The sequence below is a fragment of the Phaseolus vulgaris genome, chromosome 2, assembly GCF_051622355.1.
Source record: "Phaseolus vulgaris cultivar YP4 chromosome 2, ASM5162235v1, whole genome shotgun sequence".
Classification (NCBI taxonomy): domain Eukaryota; kingdom Viridiplantae; phylum Streptophyta; class Magnoliopsida; order Fabales; family Fabaceae; genus Phaseolus; species Phaseolus vulgaris.
In genome coordinates, this window is record NC_143499.1 from 6,694,142 (window position 1) to 6,712,085 (window position 17,944).

Below are 17,944 nucleotides of genomic sequence, written 5' to 3' on the forward strand. Positions count from 1 at the left end.
TAATCTGTAAGCATACCTTCCTCGACCTTTTGGCTAAGATCAAGTGTAGTATCTGTTCTTATCAGTTTAATATCTGATATGTGGACTATTAGTTCACACGATAATTAATTTTTTTGAGGGAGAGGCCCATCAGAGTAGCTTGCTACTTGGTCGGTGCATCCCACTCAAACAGTTTAATTATTTGTCCTTCTCTTGATTCTGATTCATTTTATGAATAATGTTTCATTTTTACTGTTAGATTTTGCAAATTTGAAAAATTCAATAGTAAGATTAACTGTCTTATTGTAGTAGGACTTACTGTTTTTTTAAATGACACTGTTATAATTCAAGATTTCTCTCTTCTATCCCATGTAACTTGTATTTCCACTTTTCCTGAAGTGGATCCTAGTCAATTCCTTGTTGTTTCTGTGTAAGTTTTTCTAATTGAAAGTGATGTTTGAGGAATTTATTATTTCTAAGGCCATTCTCATTCAAGATGGGATACCAATTGTTTATTTCAGCAAATCTTTGGGAGAGAAGTTTGTCAAGTCAGCAAGAAGAAATTAAGGGTTGTGTGATGGAAGAGGCCCAAGCCCATGATGGAAAAAACCCAAATCCAAATACAAGTTCAAGCTTCAGCGTAAGTCCAACAAATAGAAGATATGGGCCAACTAAGCATCATTGGATGTGTTTCTTTTGTAATTACTTTTGAGTATTTTTAGTAGAACATAAAGGGAGGTGTACATATAAATATAAGAGGTGCAAATGTATAAAGCTAAGCCACACCTTCCATGTGACATAAAAAGAAGGTGTAGGTGTAGATTTAGAGATGCCAAAAAAATGAAACCAAGTCACACTTTCCTTGTGACTAGGAATTGACTTCAAATGCTTCTCATTTGAATTTTCCTCCACTTTCTTTTTAATTTCCAGCCCTCTAAACACTATAAATAAGAGGGCTTGGCTCATGTATTTGAAAGACTATTTTGAGTAATGAAATGCTGCCCAAGTGCCATTCAAATTACTCCCTAGCCAATTCTCTCTAGAATTAGGTTTTTAGTCTTCAAACTACACCCCCAAATGGAGATGGCCGAACCACTCCAATCTTCACTACCTCTCATGCACCTTCAAGGTCACCACACCTATTAGGAGGACCTTGTCCACTCTCATACATTAAGCTTCCGCACCACCATCAACAAAAATCCAAGAAGAGCTCATAGGAATGCCATCATTTGGTATCATGAGCTATGGTTCTTCAAAGATGAGTATCTCTCTTTGTGTCTTTTCTTTTGAGTTCTTCTTATTTCCTAGTTGTTCATCTTGTTTCCAAGTTGTCTTGCTGTTTTTCTGTTTTTAATATGATTTGAATGCTTTTCTATTCAATTCAATCGGTAGTTTTTGTTCAAATTGTGCTTGAAGATCTTATTTCAATTGTGTAGGATTCTTGATATTTTGTGTTGGTGTTTTTATTTTTAGGCATTTGAGTCTTGATTGCAATTTTCATTTGGTTCATATTAATGCTTGAGTTATTTTAGTTTTATGAATCTATAAGTTTTGTCAAGTCTTGTGTTTCCATATTTGTCATCAAATCCTAGTAGTACTTTTTTTGGCTTATTTGTTTCTTGTTTTCGGTATAAATGCTTGATCTGAAATCTGTTGTGTTTTGATCCTTTGGTGCTTTTTATTTTTTAGTTTGAGTTCATATTTGTGTGTTAGATCCACACAAATTCCTTACACTAATTCCATTGTGTTTCTTTTGGTATATCTTTCTGTTTTTATTTCCAGATTTACAGAATCCTCTGTTTTCCACCATTCTGTTTTGGCTGATTTTGCTTATGAAAATTAATTTACACATAAGAAATTTCTGAGCCTCTGAATTTTGAAAGATTGAGGTGTTAGAGAAAGGACAAAAAAAGAATCAGTTCAAAAATTAAATAGAAAAAAAAGATAAATATTACAAAAACAGTTTGCAATCCTGACGCTACAACTGGCGGTTTTGAGCACTGATTTTAGAAAAATTATTAAAAACAAATGGTGCATGCGTTTGGAGTGAAACCAACACCAAAAATTTGTTGAGATCTTGAACTGTTTGAATATAAATTTTCAGAAGAAAATATTAAAAGGCCAGCTCATCATAAATCTGTGAAAATCACGCATTCTGGACCATAACAATTTGTTTCAGTGGTGCTGTTTTTTGATTTTGAAATCAAATCTAGTGCTATTCCATAGGTTCCATTTTGTGTGCCATCCTTTCTTTGAGTACCTTTTTTTTCTTGTCTAATTTCATTGAAACTCTTTCTAGTTGTCACATTTAATTCCATTTGTGTGGTACTGTTTTTCAAATTAATTTGTTTCTTGCTTTCATTCTTTGACCTCTAAGCTTTGTGGTGGATTAAATATCAATTGGTGCTTGTTGAGTGGGAATTGACTTAAGAGGAGTCTAGCTTTGCTTGATAGGTGCTGGATTGAAGATTTTAAGTACCTAATTCCAAGAGGAACAAAGGCAAGGGCAACAACAAACACATACTAAATACACCACACACATTGGAAGGCCCAACAAAGAAGAGACAACAAGGAAGTGAAAATAGAAAATCAACAAAGGGAGTTCCATCTAATTTCTTTGCAACTTAACTCTTGTTAATTACTTGTTAATTACGCAATTAGACGGTTAATGTGTCTTCAAGGGCTCCAAGTGTCCAAGAAGCCTCACCTAGGGCCGACTAGCTTAAAACTATCTAGCTTAGCTTTTGTTAATTGTTTTAATTACATCAATTGCTTTAGTTAGCTACGCTTATTTGCTTTGCTTTTGTTTAGTTTCGCTTAATTGCTTTTGTTTAGCCTTGTTTAAAGCTTTGATAATTTGCTAGATAGCTTGCATTGTTTCTTGCATTAAAAATTTGATTTCTACATCCTCATTGTGTTTTAAGTGATTTACCTAAAGAAAGATTTGTGTGAAGATCTTGAGGGATAGTTTTTGCCTAAGGCAAAGACTTGGTATTTAAGTAGTCAATTGTGACTCACCTCTCTTACCTGGAAAACTACCTTCATTAACTTCCTTCATCTTTCTTAAAGTAAAACATTTCTAAACACAAAATTTTAGTCATGTCTTCTCACTCCTCTAAATCTCTTAAAAGTGATGTGAAATCCTTGAAATCTCTTTTAAAACAACTTTCCAATTCAATCAATTTCATCTAAACAATTGGAGAATGAGACCAAAACTAATGAATTGACTAAAGCAAAGGATGAGAAGTCTCAAATTTCAAAAAAATTACCTTCTCATGCATCTATCTCTAAATATCATGATTCTTTTGGGGAGGGAAGCCTTAGAATAAAAGATTATTATCAAGCACCCCCTAGAAGATATAGAAGAGATAGAAGAGAACAAGAAAGCCCAAGAGAGGCTAGGGTAGACCTATCCCATTTTCATGGAAAAGAAAATGTAGAAGCTTGCTTAGATTGGGAAATGAGGGTAGAAAAATTGTTTGCTTCCCATAAAGAAAAGAAGGAAAGAAAGATACAAAAGAAAAGAGAGGAAGACGAAAGGGAAACTAAAGAAAAAGAAAAAGAAAAACCAAGTGAGGGGTGGTGTGAATCTAGAAAGAATGAGGAATATCTTATAACACCCCTTACAAGCATATTAAAAATAGAAAATCAAGAGAAAACCCTTGAAGAACAAAAGGCGTGGGAAAAGAGTGTTCCTTCCCACAAGGTCATTCAACAAGAAGTAAAAGTTGAAAATACCTTTGAAAATATGCTTCTTGTTGAACAACCTAGCCTTACCTTTTGTAAAGGAACACTTGCAAGCCTAGTCAAAAAAGAAGAATCCTTGAAAGAGGCTTGCATAGATAAAGATGAAGTAGATTATTTCTCATATGTGCTAAGATATCACCAAGTGAAGGACAAGTTATCTATAGGCATCTACAAAGACAAATTTTTATGTGAGCTAGTGCCTAAAGAAACTTGTCATGACTTATTGAGACAACCATTGCAAAATGTACAAATTCTCATAAACAATGGTTGTAACAACAAGACTACCTTTACACATAAGAGAAAAATTCTTCATGAAGGAGAACTCATGGGCCAAATTAGAGTTGATAAAACTCTAGAGCTTTTAAAAGAAAAACTTTTGTCACCCATGAGAAAGGAGGTTCAAAGACATTACCCTAAATACATTTATTGTTTTAAAACTACACCTAAGGCATTGTCTCATGAACTCTATACTCCTTCACCTTTTGCAAATGATCCTTGGGAAGACACAAGCCTAAATTTCATATTAGAGCTTCCTATGACAACAAAAGGTTTTCATTCCATTTTCATGGATATGGATAAACTCTTCTCTAGAGAAGTGATACATCTTCATGGTTTATCCTCAACCATAGTGTTGGATAGAGCTCCAAATTTCACAAACCATGATTTGAGGATTCTCTTGGGAAAACTTGCAACTAAATTATTCTCTTCAAATTTTTATCATCCTCAAAAGAATGGTCAAAATAAAATTGAAAACATAGCTCTTTCTACTATGCTTCGAGAAATAATGAGAGACAACCACAATTCTTGGGATGAGTATCCTTTTCCTATTGAGCATGCATACAATGGAGTAGTCCACAAGATTACTTATATTTCTACATTTGAAGTTGTATGTGAACATAGTCCTCTTTCCCTTTTAAAGTTGTTACCACCTCCTAAAGGAATTATGCCTAAGGGAAAAGTAACTACTATTGGAAATTTTATAAAACATAAGAGGATTAGAGGATACATACAACCATCAAAAGGGAAATATTGTGAAAAGTTGCCAAAAACAAAAGAAAAACAAAAATGGCAACTTCATACAATTAAGTTTTCTCCAATTGCTCACACTAACTCCTTTGCTTTGTTTCAGGATTCCAATAGATGGACATTTGATCCTGGAGGACGAGCCTAGTTTTCAAAATAAGAATAAGACTGTTGTTCGAGATCAAACCTGTAGATCTGAGGACAAATTCTTTCAAGAAGGAGGGGATGATGGAAACCATCCAGCCACATACATCCACATAATGATGATGAAGAAGAAGCATTGGATTTGAGGACAAATCCTTTTCAAGAGGGAGGGGATGATGGAAGAGGCCCAAGCCCATGATAGAAAAAGCCCAAGCCCAAGCCCAAATACAAGTTCAAGCTTCAGCTCAAGCCCAACAAATAGAAGATATGGGCCAACTAAGCATCATTGGATGTGTTTCTTTTGTAATTACTTTTGAGTATTTTTAGTAGAACATAAAGGGAGGTGTAGATATAAATATAAGAGGTTCAAATGTATAAAGCTAAGCCACACCTTCCATGTGACATAAAAAGAAGGTGTAGGTATAGATTTAGAGGTGCCTAAAAAATGAAACCAAGTCACACTTTTCTTGTGACTAGGAATTGACTCCAAATTCAAATACTTCTCATTTGAATTTCCCTCCACTTTCTTTTTAATTTCCAGCCCTCTAAACACTATAAATAAAAGGGTTTGGCTCATGTATTTGAAAGACTATTTTGAGTAATGAAATGTTGTCCAAGTGCCATTCAAATTACTCCTTAGCCAATTCTCTCTAGAATTAGGTTTTTAGTCTTCAAACTACACCTCCAAATGGAGATGGCCGAACCACTCCAATCTTCACTACCTCTCATGCACCTTCAAGGTCACCACACCTCTTAGGAGGACCTTGTCCACTCTCATCCATTAAGCTTTCGCACCACCATCAACAAAAATCCAAGAAGAACTCATAGGAATGCCATCGTTGTGGCCTTAGCTATTTAGCATTGGAGACCATATTTGTTGGGATGGAAGTTCATAGTGAGTACTGATAAAGAAAAGTTGAGACAATTTGATGGCAAATTTCATGAAGGTCTTCTTGAATCATGTAAGATATGGTGCGGAAGCTATGGATGTGTGTGTGCAAGATCCTCCTAAGAGTGGTGTTGATCTTGAAGGTGCATGATGTGTATGAATATTGGGAGGTTCGGCCAGCCCAAGGAGAGGTGAAGGATGTGAAGTTTAGAGCCTAGAGTTCTAGGGAGAAGCAAAGCTTGTCACAAAATGGCAGCATAACTTTACTCACAATAAACTTGAAAATACAAGGTGTAGGCTCCTCCTTTTATAGGCTAAGGAGGACCATAATGCAACCCTAATGCTAGCCAAATGAAATGTAAAAGTGAAGCACATGGGTGCACATGGCACATGGGTGCACAAATGAGCACATGGGGAGGGGTGTGTCTAGTTTTTATGCTCACCCCCTCCATGGGCTTTCTAGACCGGCCTTGGTAAATTTAGAGGTTTTTTTAGAAACTCTAAGTTTACCTAGGTTGGTGTTTTAGGTGCCAAAATTAATTTTAAGAAAATTACAAATAAAGTTCCTATGCTAATTTTGACAAGAAATTAAAGTCTACTCTACACTAGAGTTTATGGCATTTGAACATGTAAAAGAACGTCTTCTTGGATCCTCTTGGCCATAACTATATGGTTGACCCAAATCTACCCTTTGGTGGGCTTGCATGTGAACTTGTGCTTGGACCTCTTCCATCACCATTGCTTTACAAAGAGTCACTACTGTGGATCAACAGAACTGGGCTGGAAAGTTATTGGGTTGTCAATTTGATATTGAGTATAAGCCAAGTTTGGAAAATAAGGGAACAGATAAGCCAAAAGTTTGGAAGATAAGGAAGATGCTCTCTGTCACAGAATGGTGATAGTGACTTCCAGCAATTAATACATTACCCTGAGTGGGATGTATTTCAAAACGATAATAGAAGAAAGACATTGATAGGACTGACAAGATGGACCTAATATACTGAAAGCCTCATGAGAATGAGAAAAAAAAGTGTACTGAAAGCCTCATGAAGATGAGAGAAAAAAAGTGTATTAATAATCCGATTTCATGATACCAGCGTTCTACATATTTTGATGATAATAAAGAACTAACAAATATATTATGATATGATAAAATTCATAATAAATTTGGATAAAAACAATAAAAAAAAAGTAAGACAGCATAAACGATATAACAGCAAAATATTATTAAAGATTGTAATTACAACAGAAAGGTGGTATATGCATGAGATAAACTGCCTCCAGAGTTGGCTTGTGATGATGGAATCAGTTTAGAACCCAAAGGTATAATACCTCTTCCACCCAGTTACTCCCATATTCAAATTCAGTTTTCACAACCATTCTCTTTTTCAAAAAAAAAAAATCACAGTTTTCTTTAAAAAACTACGATGACCATTTTCTTTTAAAAAAATAAATAAAATCATATTTTTCTTTGAAAAAACTATGATGAGAACTCTATTTTTTTAAAATGATTTTCAATGTCCATCGTGATCCAATTCGATAATTTTTAAAGTCTTATTCTTTTATTTTTCGAAACAGTCTCTAAAATAATAAAATTATATAAACAACCCATACACATTCTTTTATACATTGGAGATCGTTTATATAATATTTTTATTTTATTTTTAGAAGTACTTTGTTGTGAAAGAGTAATATTTAAAGGATGGAACTAATAATGTATTTAAGTGTAAAATGCATTTGTGTTCCTGACAATTTAAATATATTAAATACGTCTTCTATTTTTTTTATATTTATATTCATTTCTTTAAAAATTAGATATATTTTTAGGTTTTTGTTAATAATAATGAAAATTGATAGAAAGCTTCCGTCAAATACAATTTCATTATTCATATAGTAGTTTTGGTTAGATGTATAATTAACATTATGTTAGGACCATTATATATAAGTAAAGTTTTACCTACACCGTTATTTTCAAGGAAACAAAGTTCATTTTATCCTAAATAAAGAAACTTTGGTGTGAGAAAAGCCTTTTTGTTTTTGAAACTATAACAATATCTGGCTTTTTCTTTCTTGCACTTCCATAATTACTAATTGTATTCCCATAATTTTAAAATATTCGTCTAATTTCTGTTAGAAATTTCCAGAACACATTCTGCAAGATATTTACTAAAAAGAACTCCGTTTACTGAAAAGAACTCTGTTTAAATTAGAATATTCAGAATATTAGTTTTGACTTCCAAAAATATATTCCAAAATAGTGATATTTGAGAATCACTGATTCATGAAATTTATAGAATAACGTTTATGGAATATATGATTGAAAGGCATATTTCATTAAACACTACTAAAATAACATTAAAAGAATTTTGAAAATAAAAATAATTAATTATTATATTAAAAAATTAGATATTATTATATCTAAATTATTTTTTACTATTGATAAATATATTTTAAATTGGTACTATCAAAATTTTAATTACTAATTATTTAAATTTTAAAATTAGTAAATAAAATCTTAATAATTAATTAAATATTAATTTAAAAATTATTTATCAATAATAAAAATTAATTTAGATATTAATAATTTTTTATGTCTAAAAATAATATTTAGTTTAGTAAATATAACAACTAATTATTAATTTTTAAAATTATTTTTTATTTAATGTTTTCTTTAGTAAAAAAATTTAAATTTTATTTTTTAATTTCGGAAAATAGATAACCAAAAGTGAATGTTATCTCATTAACATGGTATCTTTTTTATGTCATCTATATATATCATTAAATTCTCAACTGAATAGATATTCAAAACTTTATGACGAAATATTATTCTCAAAGGTTGAAACCCATAGTCGATACCAATAAAAAAATAATCAAATTAGTTATTTAATTTTTGTGAATAAGAAAATATTTTATTAAAAGTAATAAGATTTTGGACAAGAACTAGTCATCAATGCTGAATACTTTGTCAATGGTATAATTAAGAAAAAATAGTATCATAATAGATTTAAATAAACATGAAAATACTTTTTTTAAAACGAAAGGACATTCATGCCTTGGCTTGTGTACTTCATCTATAAGTATAGTTTTCCCAAATTAATTAGAACTCCAATTTTCAAAGTTTTGGTTTCCACAACATGAAATTGCTTAGTGCTTGCAATTTGTCTATACATTGCATCCTCCTATAAGAATGTTCTTAAAACCATCTCAAGCAGACAAAAAACTTGAACTCCTACATTTCTTCTTCCTACACTTATATTTAATGGAATCTTTTATCTTTAGAGTACAACTTTCATCTCTCTATTAAAGAATTTCAGCTTCATTATATTTCTTTATGCCAACATAACACAGAACTATGAACTGAAGACAAAAAATAAAAGCAGTGATAATATAATCTCATTAACAATTAAAATCAAACATCAAACAGCAAAATATTAAAAAAATAAAGAAATATTTTAATAACTCAATGAAGAAAATGATATATTGGATAAATTATTTATAGGATAATTATCCTTTTTCCCAAGACAACATCACTAATAATGAAATATTATATACATGAGTTAGTTAACAAGTAAACTAATAAACTAATAAAATATTTAAAATTTAAATGGATTATATGATGGTAGTTCAGAATAAATACGTTGTCAAGATAATATAACTTTTATTTATATATTAAATAATATAATAATAAATTAATCAAAATTCACCTAATGATTTTCGGTAATAAAGTATATATACTCCAAGAAAATCATTAAATAATAACTAAAATTAGATAAAAAAATAATTATTTATTATATTAATTAAACTATATAATATTGTAGAGATTATAAAAATTATTAGTATATAAAGGAGTTTTTATTATTAAAAAAAAAAATTTATAAACTAATTTTTAATTTGATATCTAATTGACTTAGTTATTAGTTAATATTTAGATTCTAAATTATGTAAAGTAGTTTTTATTATTAGCAAAATTTATAAATTAGTTTTTAAATGAGTATTTAGTTTTAATTACCAAAATTTTAGTTAATAATTAATTTAGATTTTAAAGTTGGTTTATAAAACTTAATTAATTAGATATTAATTTAAAAATTATTTTATAAATTTTATTAATAATAGAATTATTTTAGATATCAATAATTTTTTAGTCTCTAAAATAGTATTTAATTTAGTCAATATAATGATAAATTATTATTATTTTTATTTAAAATTGATTTTATTTTAATAATTTTCTTGTAGTATGTTAATAATAATATCAAAACATTCAATTGTTTTTTTTTATGAGTAATGAAAATATTCAATTTTTAAATTAATAAATTTAATACGTTACGATTATTCGAGGTAATAAAATTACTCCAATAATTATTTACCAATGATTAAAATTATTTCATTTTAAAAATAAACAATACAATCTTTAGATTAAAAGAACAAGTCAATATTTAATAGAAAAAATTATTGTGAATGTTGTGATTTTTGTTGTCTTTTAAAACTTGTTCTATCTTCCATTGAAGTTGAAGCAGATAGAAAGAGCTCGTTCTCAAATTCTGAGGGCTTTTGAAACCGAACACAAGCATGTGACTCCATCATTGATAAAGTAAATGTGGTGGAGAAGCATGAACAATAACAGTGATGATAAAATGGCAAAGGAAAGGAGGAATCACTGAGATGAATTAATTGTTCTAAAAAAGTTATATGAAAAGGCAATGTGGGTTTTGGATTTAGAGTGAGAGAGAAAGAGTGAGAAAGAGAAAAGACAGATAGAGCAATGTGTATGTTGGGTGGGGGACAATCTTAAGACACGACAAAACCTACACTCCCCTCATTTAATATTTACTAATACAACACTCAAATTATGTCTATCAATATACTTCTTTATTTATTATATTCAACAAAAAAATCACATTCATACTTTTTTTTTATACTTCCAGATATGAAATCTGTATTATGTTTTCTTAAATACTCAAATATTATATTAAATTATTTTTATAATATCAAAGATAAAAAAAGTGTAACAACGAATTCAATCATATATAATATAAATTAATTTAAATATTATTAATTTGTTTAGATTCTAAATTAGTATTTGATTTATTTAATATAATAATTAATTATTCTTTATTTTTAAAATTAATTTTTATTTAATATTTTTCTTATAGTATATGAATTTTTACAATAGATAATAACCATTTTTTGTGTTCATTGATATTCTCTTTCAAATTTTTCTTTAGTTGATTTCTTGAGTATAACTTTAATATAAGTTTCTTTGAATTATATATATATATATATATATATATATATATATGAAGTTTTTGATGTATATTTTTTTTATTTCAATTTGTATCCAATAAAATAAAGAAAGTAAAATAATTTTTTTCGCTTATCATTAATACACATTGGATGAACATGAAATAGTCGGTGATTGCAATAAATAGATGAAGTCATTACATTAGAATCCTAAATGATGTTGTGCCATAATTTAAAAAAATGACAAACATAATAATGTCCAATAACACATTAAATTTAACTGATAATCAAAATAAGTTCAACATTAAAAATAATAATAACACAATAAAAATACAATCAATGTTCTTCATTGTCTTGAAACTGGTGAAGTGTATCTTTCATTCGGCTAAAACGTCTGTTGATAGTTTTGATATCCAACCTCATTGTCCATGTGACTTAGGAGAGTGGTGTAGGTGTAGTTTTTAGGAGGTGTCATAGTAGAAAAAGGTCACACCTCCCATGTGACTTGTTTTTGGTGGGAATTTCAAATGAGTTTATTTGAATTTTCCCACCTATTTTTCAGCACCTCTAGGCTATAAATAAAGGTGCTTAGCTTGTACAATTCAGATTTGAAATTTGATTAGAGAAACTATACTCAATTTTTGAGAGAGCATTGGAGAGATTTGTGCCTTCCTCACTAGTCTTATCTTGAGAGTTTCCATGGTTACCTCAAGTGGCGGCTTGCACACTCATCTTGGAGTCACCATCCTCTAAGTGGCGTGATCATCCAACCATTTCTCCATCTTCATGAGCTTTCTCTTCTCCTTCCTTCCTTCTCTTTTTATGTTCATGTCATAGCTTGTTTCCTTGTGTTTTTCAGTTCGGTTTCATAGTGTTCTTGCTGTTTTTGCTTCGGTCTTTTGATTTATGCCGATTCATCTTTGCTTCCTTTTCATTTTCTAGCTTATATGTTCGGTGCAATTCAGTTCTTATACATTTTTTTCGGTGCATTTGCCTTTTCTTCCAATTTAATCGATTCAATTTGACAATACAAGGAACTTCCATATGAGTTTGGGTTTTGGTACTAGTTTTGGTGAGTTCTTGATTATAGAACATTGATCCAATTCTATCTTAAAGTGCCTATCTCATATCCAACTCAAGATGATTCCTAGGAATGTCAAGAATCATTCATATTGTGCTATTGGAATCATATCAGTCTAGAACCAAGTGGGGAGCGTCTAGAGCCAAGTGGGGAGCGTCTACTCCAAGATGAAGAGCGTCTACCCCAAGATGAAGGGCGTCTAGCAAGGGAGCGTCTAGGAGGAAGACTAGAGCGTCTAGGACCTATCACTAGGTCCATGACCAAGCATCTCCACGCATATTTGGGTCAAGCTACGGATGGTAGAGAAAGGAACTTGTACATGTTGCATAAAGGCCCACTCCGTGTAGCTTAGTATTTTTGTGGTGTAATTAGCCTAGCTTTATGAACCTTTTGATTATTTTTCTGCACATTAGAATTAAGGAAGAGTTAACCTTGATTAGCTAAAGGTTTCTAGAAGCCTTCACTAATCAAGTTCGGCATGTGAAGGTTGGAGGACCATGTGCACCCATGTGCTCCATGTGGCCCATGTGCTTCACATTTACATTACATTTAGCTAGCATTTCATCTTCTATTAGCTTAACATTTATGGCCTCCTTAGTCTATAAAAGGAGAAGCCTATCACTTGTATTGCAAGATTAAATTGAGTAATGTTATGCTGCCCATTTAGAGCCATACTTTGCTCCTTGCCTAGCTTCTAGGTTTTAATCTTCCTTTCACCATCTATCAAGGGGCTGGCCGAACATCCCCTCTTTCCACACTCTTCATGCACCTTCAAGGTCACCACAACTCCTAGGAGGACCTTGCCCATCTCCTACACTGAGCTTCCGCACCATATTACCGAACATCCAAGAAGAGCTCCTTGAGAATGCCATCATTTGGTATCATGAGCTATGGTTCTTCAAAGATGAGTATCTCTTTATCATTTTCTTTTTGAGTTCTTCTTGAATCCGTGTTGTTCTTCATCTTCCATATTTGTCTTGCTGCTTTTTAATTTTTGTTTTGAATTGTTGTGCTGTTTGGAAATTCCAATCGATGCATCTTGTTCAATTGTTCTTGAGCAATCTTTGTGCAATTTTTGGTAGGATTCCATATAGTTTGTGTTGCTGTTTTATTTTAGGTATTTGAGTCCTTATTGCAATTTTATTTGGTTCATTTTGTGTTCATTTGAGTCTTTTAATTTCTGAATCTATGTGTTTTGTCTAGTCATGTTCTTCCAAAATGTCATCAAATCATAGTAGTACTTTGTTTGGCTTATTTGTTTCTTGTTTTTGGTATAAATGCTTGATCTAAATCTGCTGTGTTTTTGATCCTTTGGTGCTTTTTATTTTTAGCTTGAGTTCATATTTGTGTTTAGATCTACACAAATTCCATTTCACCAATTCCATTGTGTTTTTCTTTTGGTATATCTTGCTGTTTTTTCCAGATTTACAGAATCCCCTGTTTTGCATAACTCTGTGCTAGCTGTTTTGCTTAAGAAAATTATTTTCCCACATAAGAATCCTCTGGATTTTGCAAGATTGAGGTGTTAGGGAAAAGACAAAAAAAGAATCAGTTCAAAAAAATCAATAGAAAAAAATGATAAATATTATAAAAACAGTGTGCAATCTTGACGCTACAACTGGCGTAACTGAACACTGATTTTAGAAAATTTATTAAAAAAAATGGTGCATGCGTTTGGAGTGAAACCAACGCCAGAATTTTGTTAAGATCTTGATTTATTTGCATATAAATTTTCAGAAGCAAATTCTAAAAGGCCAACTCAACATAAATCAGTGAAAATCACGCTCTCTGGACCACAACAATTATTTCAATGGTGCTGTTTTTTATTTTGAAATCAAATCTAGTGCTATTCTATAGGTTCCATTTTGTGTGCCATCTTTTCTTTGAGTACCTTTTATTTGCTTGTCTAATTTCTTTGGAACTCTTTCTAGTTGTCACATTTAATTCCTTTTGTGTGGTACTGTTTTTCAAATTAATTTGTTTCTTGCTTTAATTCTTTGACCTCTAAGTTTGGTGGTGGATTGATTCTCAATTGGTGCTTATTTGAGTGGAAATTGACTTGAGTGAGGTCTAGTTTGCTTGATAGGTGCTGGATTGGAGAATTAATTCCCTAATTCCAAGAGGAACAAAGGCAAGGGCAGAAACAAACACCTACCAAAAACACCACATACATTGGAAGGCCCAACAAAGAAGAGACAACCAAGGAAGTGCCAATAGACAAAAAAAATCAACAAAGGGAGTTTCATTTATTTTCTTTGCAACTTAACTTTTGTTAATTACTTCTTTAATTACGTAATTAGACGGTGAGTGTGTCTTCAAGGGCTCCAAGTGTCCAAGAAGCCTCACCTAGGGCCGACTAGTTAGACCTATCTAGCCTAGTTTTGTTAATTGTCTTTAATTGCATCTTTTTGCCTTAATTAGCTACACTTATCAAACTGTTTTGTATTGTTTAAGCTTTGTTAAATCTGCTTGGTTGATTAGATAGTTTGCATTGTTTTCTTGCATTAAAATTTGATTTCTCCAACTTAATTGTGTTTTAAGTGGTTTACCAAGAGAAAGCTTTGAGTGAAGACATTGAGGGATAGTTTTTGGCTAAGGCAAGACTTGGTATTTAAGTAGTCCACTGTGACTCACCTCCCTTACCTGGAAGACTACCTTCTTTGACTTCCTTAAATTTTCTCAAAGTAAAATACTTCTACACACAAAGCTCTAGTCATGTCTTCTTCTTCTCATTCTGCAAAGTCTATTGAAAGTGAAGTAAAATCTTTAAAAACTCTTTTGAAAGAAGTTTCACAAGCTGTGCAAATGATTTCATTTAGACAATTGGAGAATGTGACTAAAATCAATGAGTTGACTAAAGCCAAGGAAGAGAAGTCTCAAAAATAAAAAAAATCTCATACTCATACATCCCATTCTAAAAGTAATGAGTCTCTAGGTGAGGGAAGCCTTAGAATCCATGATTACTACCAACCACCCCCTAGGAGAAATAGAAGAGGAGAGGAAGAGAGCCCAAGGGAAGTAAGGGTAGACCTACCCCATTTCTATGGTAAGGAAGATGTAGAGGTATACCTAGATTGGGAGATGAAAGTAGAGCAACTCTTTGCTTGCCATAGGGTGAGTGAAGAAAGGAAGGTACCCTTAACAACCCTTAGTTTCCAAAGTAATGCCATGTATTGGTGGACCTCTCTAGAGAGAGACTGACGTCTTCATAGGGAGCCTCCCATAGAATATTGGAATGACCTTAGGGGAGCCCTAAGACGTCGCCACATACCTTCCTACTACCATAGGGAGTTAATGGACAAGCTCCAAAGACTCCAACAAAAGAACATGAGTGTGGAAGAGTATAGGTAGAAAATGGAGCTCTACATGATGAGAGCATCCATTAGAGAGGAAGAGATCACCACCATATCTAGGTTTCTAAGTGGGCTCAACCTTGAGATAAGGGATAGAGTAGAACTTCTACCCTACCAAGACTTGAATGACTTGGTTCAACTTTGCATTAAAGTTGAACAACAAAATTTGCGCAAAACTTCAAGTCAAAAGGTGGGTTCTTACTCCAACTTTTATCCTAAGAAAGACTTTAAAAGGGAAGGTAGCACATCTAGAGACGAACCCGAGGAAACTACCAAACCTTTAGTGAAAGATGCCTCCACCCCATCCATCCGTGCTAGGGACACCAAGTGTTTTAAGTGTTTTGGAAGAGGGCATGTGCAAGCGCAATGTCCAAACCAAAGGGCTTTGTTCTTAAAAGGAAAAGATGAGTACACTAGTGGTGAGGATGAACCTAGTACACAAGAAAAGGGGGAAGGAGAGAGGATAAATCCTTTGGAGGGGGACTTATTGATGATTCAAAGAATCCTCCACAATCAACCTAGTGCATCCATCGAGACACAACGAGAGAACATCTTTCATACTAGATGCAACGTTTTAGAAAATATATGCTCTCTTATTGTGGATGGTGGATCATGCTGCAATTTTTGTAGCACTAGATTGATTGAGAAACTAAATCTACAAGTAGTTCCTCATCCAAAACCTTACAATTTACAATGGATCAATGAGAATGGGGAACTACGTGTAGACAAACAAGTGGAAATCAAGTTTTCTATAGGTAACTACAAAGACAATGTTTTATGTGATGTAGTACGTATGGAAGCTTGCCACATCTTATTAGGTAGACCATGACAATTTGATAAGAAAACCTTGCATGATGGTCTAACTAACGAGATTTCCTTCATCCACAAGCACAAAAAGTTTGTACTTAGCCCTTTACCACATTCCCAAGTGGTAAAAGACCAAATAAAAATGAAACATAAGAGGGATGAAGAGAAAATAGAAAAAGAGAAAACTTTTGGGAAACAAAAGGCGTGGGAGAAGAGTGTTCCTTCCCACAAGGTCATTCAACAAGACAAGCACATTGAAAATACCCTTGAAAACATGCTTCTTGTTGAACAACCTAGCCTTACCTCTTGTAAAGGAACACTTGCAAGCATAAGCAAAAAAGAAGAGTCTTTAAAAGAAGCTTGCATAGATAAAGACTATTTCTCATATGTGCTAGGATATCACCAAGAGAATGTCAAGTTATCTATAAGCATCTACAAAAACAAATTTTTGTGTAAAGTAGTGCCTAGAGCAACTTGTCATGTCTTATTGAGACAACCATTGCAAAGTGTACAAAATTCCATAAACAATGGTTGTAACAACGAGACTATCTTTACACATAAGAGAAAAAGTCTACATGAAGGAGAACTCATGGGCCAAATTAGAGTTGATAAAACTCTAGAGCTTTTAAAAGGAAAACTTTTGTCACCCTTGAGAAAAGAGGTTTAAAGACATTACTTTAGGTACAATTCTTGTTTTCAAACTACACCTAAGGCAAAGTCTCAAGAACTCTATACTCCTTCACCTTTTGTAAATGATCCTTGGGAAGACACAAATTTCATATTAGAGCTTCCTAGGACAACAAAAGGTTTTGATTTCTTCTTCATGGATGTGGATAAACTCTTCCTAAGAAAAGTGACAAGTCTCCATGATTTATCTTAAAAAATATTGATGGATAGAGCTCCAAAATTTGAAAACATAGCTCTTCCTTCCATGCTTCACGAAATCATGAGGGACACCCACAATTCTTGGGATAAGAATCTTTTTCCTATTGAGCATGCATACAATGGAGTAGTCCACAAGATTACTCATATTTCTACATTTGAAGTTGTATGTGAACATAGTCCTCTTGGCCTTTTAAAGTTGTTACCACCTCCTAAAGGAATTATGCCTAAGGGAAAAGTAACTACTATTGGAACTTTTAGAAAACATAAGAGGATTAGAGGACACATACAACCATCAAAAGGGAAATATTGTGAGAAGTTGCCAAAAACAAAAGAAAAACAAAAATGGAAACTTCACACAATTAAGTTTTCTCCAAATGCTCACACTAACTCCTTTGCTTTGTTTCAAGATTCCCATAGATTGACATTTGATCCGGGAGGACACACCTTGACGAAGCAAGAGGCTGCTATTCGAAATCAAGCCTGTAGATCTGAGGATAGATCTTCTCAAGAAGGAGGAGATGATGGACACCATACAGCCACAACCATCCCCCCTAGGAAGCAAAAACATTGGATTTGAGGACAAATCCTTTTCAATAGGGAGGGGATGATGGAAGAGAGCCAAGCCTAGACCGTCTAGAGCCAAGTGGGGAGCGTCTAGAGCCAAGTGGGGAGCGTCTACTCCAAGATGAAGAGCGTCTACCCCAAGATGAAGGGCGTCTAGCAAGGGAGCGTCTAGGAGGAAGACTAGAGCGTCTAGGACCTATCACTAGATCCATGACCAAGCATCTCCACGCATAT

General features: G+C 32.6%; 1 pseudogene; it reads left to right on the forward strand.

Annotated features, from left to right (window-relative positions):
- Nucleotides 1–12: 12 nt before the first annotated feature.
- On the forward strand, nt 13–164 carry LOC137813155 (U2 spliceosomal RNA; annotated as a pseudogene).
- The last annotated feature ends 17,780 nt before the right edge of the window (nt 165–17,944 follow it).